The sequence below is a fragment of the Siphateles boraxobius genome, unplaced genomic scaffold (assembly GCF_051911475.1).
Source record: "Siphateles boraxobius isolate OS27281-9 unplaced genomic scaffold, OSU_SipBor_1 41, whole genome shotgun sequence".
In the NCBI taxonomy this organism is placed as follows: domain Eukaryota; kingdom Metazoa; phylum Chordata; class Actinopteri; order Cypriniformes; family Leuciscidae; genus Siphateles; species Siphateles boraxobius.
Genome location: NW_027509042.1, coordinates 2,151,989 through 2,163,078, shown reverse-complemented (window position 1 = coordinate 2,163,078; position 11,090 = coordinate 2,151,989). Strand labels below are relative to the sequence as shown.

The window sequence follows — 11,090 nt, the reverse complement described above, 5'->3', positions numbered from 1 at the left end:
TTACCTAAGAAAGTACTGGGTAATATATAAGTACATGGGTTAAGGTTAGGTTTAGGGGTAGGTTCAGGGTTAGTACTTATTTACCAAGTTATTATAATTACTATAATAAGTACATATGTACTGTATATGGGGAACGGGACTGTAAAATGAAGCATTACCATTTAAACTACCTTGAAGTACCAAATAAATACCATATATTTTTATAGGTAAAATGCTTTTCAACAGTTTGGGGACGGCAACATTTCTGAAAGAAGTCTCTCAGGCTGCATTTATTTGATCAAAAATACAGTAAAAATAGTAGAATAGCAGTTGTGCTATTTCATATATTTGTTGAAACAAGTAATATATTCTTTTTTCAGGATTCTTTGATTAATACAAAGTTCAAAAGAACATCATTTATTTGCAATAAAAATATTTTGTAACGTCTTCTTTACTGTCTATATTGAAAAATGTGATGCAATGTTCTTGAATAAAAGTATCAATGACCCCCAAATTTCTTTCTTTTTCTTCGTTATTCCTACTGAAAGCTACATTTTTATTTAATTTTCTTCAACAACCTTTAATATAACTGTTTGAATAACATAGAGCATACTAGATTCATAACAGCGTCAGTATCTTTCACCAACACATTGCTTTACCTCTAAACCCACACAACCACTTGACTTATTCAGTGCGGACTGAACTGAGAACTTTCTTTTGAGTCTAAAATATACTCAAAACTTTGATTGAATCTGAAGCTGCCTTCATCCGTGGATTTTCACAGCTGCCTGTATATGAGGTAGTGTTGGGGGTCACAGTGCACAGTTCTCTTGAGATGTTATTTTCTACACCGGACTGCAGAAACAGGAAGAAATGCCTATTTGAGCCCAGAGACTGACCTGAATCTGAAACAGAAGAGATCTTGTCCACAAATCCTAAAGGAATGGCTGGAGATAATTTGGAATGATCTAATGTAATCACAATATGGTGCATCACAATCTGAAAGGAATCAAATAAAATTAAAACAAGATCACAAACTTTTTTTTTTTTTTAAGAAAGAGTTTGATATGTATTTAATCTCCTTGAGAAAATCTAAAAACTCAATTCCATGTAAGACTCTGTCATGGTGTAAAACATTTAAGCTAATTTAATATTCTTTTGTGGTTTTGCCTTGTAACCCTCATTGTTGTCTATTATTCATTACTGTTTTGTCTTGTTTTTGTATTTGTTATTATTGCATAATGAAAAAAATAATTAAAACATTTAAAACAAGATCCTATTGCATAAAGAAATCTGAATACCAAAAAATATGGGATTTTCAGGTCATCCACATTGACATTTATTCGTTTGACGGACACTTTTATCCAAAGGGATTTACAAAATCGGGTTTAAGACCAGATCAAATTCTCAAAGGATTTTTATTTGATCCATATAAAACTGATTCCAAATTATTATTGATATTCCGTTGCTATTCTTTAGGGAAAATGTTATTATTGAGTGTTTCAGAAAAACATTCGGTTGTCTGGGTTGATAAACTGTGCTGTACGTCGACGTGACGTTAAAAACAACATTTTTATTTAATTATTTATAAAGAAAGTCACCTTAAATTCTCTTGTCTTTAACTTGCAAAGCCTTGCAAATGCAAAAACCTGGATGCACAGCTAGTTTCCAAAGCACTCCATCTGTGATGTAGTGTAATCTGATAACATATGCAGCATTCCTCACAGAGATGAATGATGAAGCCGGCTGTATTGTATCAGGTTTATGGTGCTTGTCATTCCGCCGGCTTCACTATTGTGACATCGCAGCTGGACAAACAAATGATGCTCAATGGATGTTCTGTCTACTGCAATAAGATTTGATGATATCGAGAAGCACAGACAGCGCTCAACCGAATTTCAGAGCACAAAACTCAATAAAGTTTCATTGAGGCTTGCTCACAACAGATTGACATGCATCCCTGAAATGTTCTCTGCATAAACAGCCTCATTAATGGTGTTTCAGAATGTAAGAATGCTTGAAGCTGAGTCACAAATCACGTAGCCTACTGTGTGAGGTAGCCTAAAAAAAAGAAATAAAGTATGCACACTAAGTATATAGTATGAATATGGGTAGTATGAATGAAATTCGGATGTACTACATCCGCCATGTTGTTACTGTCACGTGACCTTCTAGCATCAGTTGCATCACTTCACTTCCATTCATAAATTCTCTCCCGTGGCCTCATGGGATTGTAAAGTGTCCATCATATGCGCACTTCATATTCGCCAACTGTTTTTCGTATACTAAAACTATTCGACTTTTGACTAATAACGGAAAACTTTTATGCGTTTTGGCTGTTCATTTACACGACTAGGAGGCCGGAAAACGCAAAATTTTGGGGATTCAAAGTGCACGTTTTTGAAAACGATACCGTTATCGTCTCCATGTAAACTACAAAAATGCGAATTTGTGAAAACGGTGACGTCATGAGTATTATGTGTTCAGTCTATAGGCATGTTGTTTTTTCTTTCAAAATAACATCGCCATCTACTGGCCTGGCAGCATAATGCAGAGTTTTTAGTCGTTTTCGCAGATCTGTGAAAGGATGGTTTTGACAAGGTTGTCGTCTGTATGTGAAAACGCAAATGAAAAACGTTTCTGTTTTTAGTACAACATTGTTGACTAAATGTACCCTTACTAAGTTGACTAAACACAGCATACTAAGGGGCCGTTTACACGATTATGTTTTTAACTAAAAACGAAAAACTTCGTTATGCGTTTTGTCCGTTCATTTACACCACAACGGTCTTTTGGCGGCCTGAAAACGCAAACTTTTGAAAACGGGTTTTAAAGTGCGAGTTTTGAAAACGATACCATTATCATCTCCGCATAAACTACAAAAATACGAATTTGTGAAAATGGAGACGTAATGCGGATGCGTATTATAGGCGCTTCGTTTTTTCTTTCAAAGTAATATCGCCATCTAATCTCAGTGCACCGAAAAACATAAAGGAAAAACTTTTTTGTTTTTAGTATATCAATTTAGAAAAATGAAATGAAAAACAATGTTGGTCTCAAGTAAGGCATTTTTACAGTACGTTTCACTTGTCAAAACCTCATAATTAAGTACAGAAAACTGTGCTTGAATCATTCATCTATATTTTTTTGTTTAAATCAAGAACTGGGGCCACTGTAAATTTTCTTAATGCATCCGAGGAATTCTTGCTCTGTCATGCAGCCTGAGTTTTCTCCAGTCGAATATATAGTGCTGGCCAAAAGCTGCATCCCACTTTGCCAAAGGACAGCTCTGCAGGCACAGAAACAGGATTGGACATCTGCCACGGCCCGGAAGACTCTGCTGCCGCCTCAATAATAATAAATCTAATCATAGAGCCAGTCCGCTACACCCGTTTGACATTCATAAAACCCATGTGACACTCAGCAGGACTCTATGTAGGTTATTATTTTGGCAATTTTCAAGAACACCATGTGTTTACTAACAAAAACACAAATATGTAAAGGATTAAATATGAATGGTAGGAACTAACTCTAGAGCATTGGTTTGGTTTCTTTTGGTTATATCAAGCTGACATTGCACTAAGACATTCAAAGCACATGTAATTAAATCTCTGAAATGGCAATAAGTTATATGTGCTGTGTAAATTTAGGTTTGCCGTCTGTTTTGCAGGAAACAGACTGGAATTTTCAATCATGTAGAAGGAATCCCAAGCCTCGATGCCCAGAAGCCTGACTTTATTTCATTGATTTTAGATGTTGACGGATTGGACTCCATCAAACCCATTTAATTAGTATTGAGGCACTAGGCTGCAAATGGAGATAGACTAAAGGGGGGTGGGGAGCTGACATCACTTGGCAGATCTGTTTCAATATCATATACAGCACGGCTAACAGGCAACTTCTAGAACTGCATGGAGAAACTACATGAGTTTTAATCCTTGGGAGGAAACACAGCACAGTTCATTAGACAGTGACCGTGTCTGTCGGTCTGACAGGGTAAGATATGGTAGCTGAGAAACTACTGCTATTATTATGAGGTTCTGGAGTGTGTGGACGGATTGCTATGCTGGAGAGCGAGTTCTCCAGCGCCTCCCATCAGTCTTTAATAATTTACATAGACCACATTAAGTTATATGCTACTGGAGCGCAGCAGGCTGGAGTCAGAGCAGGGCCAAAGAATTATTATATTTACTGCAGTCAAGGAGCTTTAAAATATATGATTCATCTGATGTGATTCATTTGAATGATAGACTATCTCCCCTGAAGTAAGCAAAATGGAGGCTGCCATCTTTGCTCATGAGGAACTCAGGATCGGCTGTTAGGGCTTGAAAATGATAGGCTATACAAATTACTGTACACAACAAATTAATAAGATGCCATTTTTAAAACCAAAAACAATGTAAAAAATAAATATTGTGAAAAAAATTGTGACAGGAGAAGCATTGTTCATACTACTGATATGTTCAGTGACGTTTTACAAAATATAGTCTAATCATACGTTTTGCAAGATGATTTGAATTATCTTTAATAGTAGGCTATATTATTAAGCTACTTTGTTGCACTGATTTTTTGTTGTAGGCCTACCAGCAATAATTTAAAGTAAGTTCTACTTAACTTTAATCCATTTAAATAGGCTAATAAACCTGTCAAAATCTCGTTTGCTTAAATTCCATGACAGTTTGATGCGAGATTGATATTTATTTAAAGGTTTATTCGAATCTTGAAGCTATGAAGGCTTTGAACCGCAGCTACCTTAAAAATGTATCGAATTCTCTATTAAAACGAACTAAAACGAAGGGACTAGTAGCGTTGTCGAACTGAACATGCCGAAACGGTTGAACTTTTTGTTGTTGTGTGGTGAAGGTTGTCAAAACGCTATCAAAATGTCAGGATTTACCACTGTACGACACGTAACGTTAGAAGCGGAACGTCAGTCTTCTAAAACAATCTCAATGGTTGTTTTGGCGGCTGGTCGATGGACGAGACACAGGCAAACGGAGGGAAGTTCTCTGCCGAGTTCATAGCATCTGTCTCGAGTTATACAGAGTTAAATGCTAGCTACCAGCCAATCAGAAATTAGAATTAGTTGTTTCCGGGTAAATTATGTGTTCCCGCTGAAAGCACGTTCGTTACTAGACAACACGCGCACACACGGAGTGGAAGTTGAAAGACACGATCTGATGAATGCGGTTTGAGGACATCTTCATTTATTTTTATTTTTTTTAGCATTTTGATTTTACGATTCCTGGACGATATCTCTTGCCTGTGATCAAAGACAGTGAGAGCTGATGTTGAGGAGTATAGCCAAATTCGTGCTAAATTATTGTTTGATGCATTCAAAAACTCTCCAACTGCTTTTAAAGGGGTCATCGGATGCAAAATACACTTTTATATGGTATTTGCAAATAAATGTGTCTTTGCAGTGTGTGGACACAATCACCACGCAATGAAAAAAATCCATTCACTTTTTTTTAATCCTCAAAAAGCCAAAAAGTTGTTGCTCATTATCATTTAAAGAGACATGCACCGCTGTTTTTGAAGAGGTAAAAAGGGTGTTGTTTTACACAACCATTGAGAAATTTTAACCAAAGTATGTTACAAACTTTACATGAAGACCCAAAAGAATCATACCAACTTGTGGAAAATGGGCATCCGATGACCCCTGTAATGGTGACCGGTTATACATGCTCAGGGCAAGTTGTTATGCACAATGTTATGTACATTGAGCACTGATGTTCAGTTGGCTTGTTTGGGGTCAAATTTATTTTTATTTTTCAATACATTTGTATTTTTTAAATATAACTAAATTATAACAATTGTTAAATCTGATAAAAAGACAAATTCATCCAAATAAAATAAATATATTTATTTTTTTTTGGATGAATTTGTCTTTTTATCAGATTTAACAATTGTTATAATTTCCATTTGTGCTGGTCAATTATGAACAATAGGCAAAATTGAACTGCTAGCAAAAATTGAAGCGAATTTGGTTGGGTCGAGGGACCGCTGCTGCAAATATTTGGGTGGCTCCTCCCCTAAATCTCACTCTAAACTTTTGATAAAACTTGAGAGCCCTGCATTCGGTTCACTATATAGCAATGTTTATTACAAAAAAATATATTAAATGTTTGGACGGCAAGTCAGTAATTCTGGACATGATTATTTATATCTCGCTGTTCAGCAAGTGGGCCAGACGTTGGACTTTGATTCAGATAAGTGAAGTATCCGAATTTTGAACTAGCCTACTCTTTAATGAAAAGAAAGGCTCATAAGAGTGGTTCGTTTTGGTTAGGCCTACACTGGTTGTGTTTTCGATTCACACACAAAAAAGAAACGACTCATATCATTTTATTAATTCAATACACAAAAGAGGCTGGTGCAGACCAGTGCAGATCATATGGAAGACCAAGGAGGAGTCAGGAAGGCTGGAGAACCAGGGTGATACCACTGCATCAGTTTTCGAATCGGTCCACACTGATCATCTTGTAGCCAACAGCTCGACAAAGATTTCTTGCCATTATTTCGGCGTACATTGTCTTTTTATTTATTCATATTCAAAACAATTTGGGTAATAATATGTCGTTCCTTTATAAGTGATAAGTGAGATATTCATCCAAATTTTGAACTACTCTTTAATTAAAAGAACCGGCTCATGTTTACTCTGGTTGTGTTTTCGATTCACACAAAAAAGAAAACGACTCATTTGAGTCATTTGTTTTTGAATCGGTCTATACTGGTGATTCATTGTAGCCAATAGCTCGACAAAAAAAATCTTGCCATTATTTCGGCGTACATTGTCTCTTTATTTATTCATTTTCAAAACAATTTGGGTAATAACATGTCGTTCCTTTAGCCGCTACGCTGGAGATTCATCAGCTGAGGAGCGACACAACGCGATCATCCCTGAAGTCAACAACGTCTTTCGCGCTTCTCTCTTCCGCTCGTTGATTGGTTACTGCTCCTGTTCTCGCCCCGCCCCCTCGCGTTCTCCTCCCTGCTGTTCCTCCTCTCACTCTCTCATCTTGATCCTGCCTGATTTTCACAGCTCAGCATTCTCCTTGCACGTAGTGTAGGTTTTTAAAAGCAGGAGGGGTGGGATGGGTTTCAGAGTGTGCTATGAAGAAAAATCCCTCCTCACCCAATTGGAAATAGGAGGACTTTTTATTGAGCCGTGACTGAACCAATGGCAGCTCAGTCCCGGGAAATACAGCAGTGAAGCACCAGGGGCTGTGGTACTGAGCAAAGACTGCTGGGTGTGAGACTGGAAATGTGTGTGTGTACATGAGAGCACCTCTGCATCTGTTCTGATCTGAGCTGTGTGTGTGTATGTGTGCATGAGCGTGGGGGTGTGTAGAGGAAGACATTTGGAGGGTGTGTGGGTGTGTGTGTGAGTGTGTGTGTTTGCATAGGTCTGTTATTTCCATCAAAACCAGAAGAGGATAAACCAAAAGTCTTGATTGTTGTCACTTTTGTTTTTTTCTAAGCTCTCCAAGTGCCCTGCGCGCTCTGCGAAGTTTCTTTCTTCATCCCCCCTCTGCATCACCACCCTCCTCTTGGTGCAGTGAGGAGACACACACTACAGAGGTAAGTACAGTATCCTCCTTTTATGATAAAGCATGCCTTGTGTACAATGCAGTTTAACATTTAAAGGCTTTCTTACAAGGATGGGAGTCTAAATATAGTCTTTCAGTTATTAAAAATCAGCAAATGAAGGCGTAGCCTACGGCAGAGAGGAGTGAGAGGAAGATCTTTGTAACTTTCTCAGCACACAGGAGAGTGTGAGTGCGTACAGTCCTAGTGCTGCAGTATCACATTACATAATAGTGGCCGATGTGCGTAGAATAGAACTTGAGTCTCATAATTTGTACACACAATATGCACCTCGTAATAACTCAGGGATGACACGTCACTGCTGGCTCTAGATATGCGTGATGCATGATAAAATCCAGTTGCAGCGGTTTGTGCACTTTTAAATGTTATGTCAAGTTATTTTGCATTCCCCTAATGGTTTGTCTGCATTGTAACGCTACAATATTCTCCAGAAGCACCAATGAATTATTTAACTTCTAGAGTACTAGCTGTTTTGCAGACTACTTAGGGTTGTCGTCCAGCAGAGCTCATTACTGGCCGTGCAGCTGCTGATCGTTGCATCTTTCTGCTGATCAAGCTTTTCTGCTGACAACAGGCACAGATTTACTCGTCCTGTCTGCTGGCGGAGGATGCTATAAACTTGATTACCTTGATGTTTTTTAAGCATACAGGGAAGTGCATCTTCTGTTTTTTTTTTCTCATTTAGCCATGTTACACTATAAAGGGCGCTGGTTTGCAGGCGAAACGAGCTGCGCTGAGGTCAGTTGTAAAAGTCAACCATTGTGTGTTCTGTTCATTCTTGCGTGCACCTTCACATACAGGCTCATTCCCATGGCTCAAAGATATCCCAGAAGGCCTGAAACAGGAAAAGGCAATTTAAAAGGTAATCTCATTGATTGTGGGGGCGACCAGGTGAATAGTGTGTTGAAGAAAGAGAAATGCAGAGAGATAGATGACAGGGAGGTGCCTTGGGCCGAGTCGCTTCGGCTAAGTGCTTCGGGTCAGTCCTTGAGAGCTTCATGTAATAAAGCTCTCGTTTAGATTCAGAGTAGACCTCGCTCTACTCAAAGCAGAGGTGAGACAGAGGAGGCATCGCCGCATTGGACACACACACACGTGCACACACACACACACACACGCGCGCGCGCGCTTGTGGAGTGAACCCGTTTCCCCTTCCTGTAATTAATCATGCTCCCGTATGCTGTAATGTTTGAAGAAGAACAGTGTCTCTTTTTTTATGTTTTACAGTAATGGAAGGGACTTGTGTAATAATGACGCAGTATCAGGACTCATAACTCAACATACTCATAATGCGCCGTTATATAAAGAACGTCTTGCTCATCGTGAGGTTGCATTTGATCTTTGCTGTTTTATGTTGTAGTGTTTGTGAAGCTATTGATTTTTGACATTATCAGTAACATAACCAAACCCACTATTCTTCCATCTATATCTCTCGCTCTCTGGAGTGCTGTACATTTTTAAAAGAGGATATCTGCTTGATGGCTCATGAAATTGAATGGTCTTTGCCTGCTGTAATCGTGTCTTGCTGAAATTGGGATTCGTGCACATAAAGCGTAAGGGTCTCCCTGTGGCTCTTCTAATCAGAATGGGTTGAAATGACCGTCAGCACAAATTAAATGCTTTCTTTTCTTTCTTTATAAACTAATATAATCACTTTGATAAAAGCCGCAACATGAAGTAGTGATTGCAGCATGGGTCAGCAGGTCGCACAGTCCAAATATAAACAGTACAGTTATCTATGCATGTAAGCATTAACGTCTGAGAGTATATAAGCAAAGAGAGAGAGAGAGAGAGAGAGAGAGGCCCATTTATTGATCGTCAGATGATTTAAAGGATTAGTTCACTTCAGAATTAAAATTTCCTGATAATTTACACACCCCCACATCATCCAAGATGTCTTTCTTTCTTCAGGCGAAAAGAAATTAAGGTTTTTGAGTAAAAACATTCCAGGATTTTTCTCCATATAGTGTCTTCCTTCATCATATCTGGTTCTGGGTCTTTTGACTGTAAATCCCCTTACAGACTTCAATGGGGACCAATGGTTTAAAGGTCCAAATTGCAGTTTCAATGCAGCTTCAAAGGGCTCTACACGATCCCAGCCGAGGAATAAGAGTCTTATCTAGAAAAATTGATCGTTTAAAAAAAAAAAAAAAAAGATTTTAACCTCAAATGCTCCTCTTGCACTACCTCTGCGATGCATCCCACATTACGTAATGATGCTGAAAGGTCACTCGTGATATAGGCGGAAGTACAGACCTAGTGTTTACAAAGCAAACGTGCAAAGAAAAAAGTCAAACGCCATTTACAAAATAAATAAATAAAATAAAAGGTAAAACAACGATGTCAGTCTATTTGAATTTGGAGGAATTAAATGAGATGGAGTTTTTCGCCCTACTCTACCTTTTTGAACTGGGACACGCGTGACCTTTCAGAGCTAGTGCAAGACAAGCATTTGTGGTTAAAAAGTATATAAATGTTGTTGTTGTTTTTGTTTTTTTATAAGACCCTTATTCCTCGGCTGAGATCGAGTAAAGCCCTGAAACTGCAATTCGGTCCAATATATGGAGAAAAATCCTGGAATGTTTTCCTCCAAAACCTTAATTTCTTTTCTACTGAATAAAGAAAGACATGAACATCTTGGATGATGTGGGGGTGAGTAAATTATCACGAAATTTTAATTCTGAAGTGAACCAATCCTTTAAGATTTTTCGCCTTTTGTAGTTTCTCCTTGTGTCAGTTTTGAAATTAAAGACAGCATCGTTAAACAATGAATAATTGACCCTTTTGTGTTTTCGTTTTGAGTAAATATTGTATAAAATAGGTATTTTTATTTGCTTTTTATTTAATTTATTTTATGTCAGTATTTTATTTAATTTAATTACTTTTTATTATTTATCATCCCAACCCTGCTCTCTTAGTGAATTATGAGTTCATATTTTGTAAAAATTTTAAAAAAAAATTTAATTTTTAAAAAATAAAAAAAAGCCTGTAACGGTGGAACACTGTATATACATACAAATATATTTGTCAATGTACAATGCCTCAGGTTCAATATTAATCAAACAATTGATCTGTCATCACTGATGGTGTATTGAAGGAATGATGAATGTTTTTCCATGAGGAAGCTGTTTAGATGGATCAAATTTGACCAGAAACGTACATGCTTTCTTTTGTTATCACTTCCGGTTTTGTGCAGCTGCATTTTAAACTGCGTAGTTAGTACAGGTGCGGTAGTATCATGTTCTATCTCTCCGTCTACCCATCCATCTGTACCTTCTCTGTTTGCTCCGACGCAGCTTTGATTTAACAGCATCTTCCCTGTCACATCAATCACTCCTCATGTAATGGCTTCATAAACTCTGAGTGCTCAATGTGGGCAATGCAGAAATACAATTCCTTTGTTTCACAATTCAAGAGCTCAGTCATGCCAGTCGTTCGGCCACTACACATGTTCATTCACTATAACAAAAGCACATATGTTTGGGTTTGTTTGATATACT

The 11,090-nt window shown here is 37.7% G+C and overlaps 1 protein-coding gene across 4 annotated transcripts in view; it reads left to right on the top strand.

Moving 5' to 3' along the window:
- Positions 1-6,998: 6,998 nt before the first annotated feature.
- syt2b (synaptotagmin IIb) overlaps positions 6,999-11,090 on the top strand; it is a 52,359-nt gene continuing 48,267 nt past the window's right edge. For 2 of the 4 annotated variants that reach the window (XM_077197739.1, XM_077197736.1), the window contains exons 1-2: positions 6,999-7,248; positions 7,464-7,563. The gene's annotated coding sequence lies outside the window, so the exon portion shown is untranslated. Of the gene's footprint in view, positions 7,564-11,090 lie in introns of all 4 variants that reach the window. The other 2 variants (XM_077197740.1, XM_077197735.1) reach the window with 2 other exon arrangements.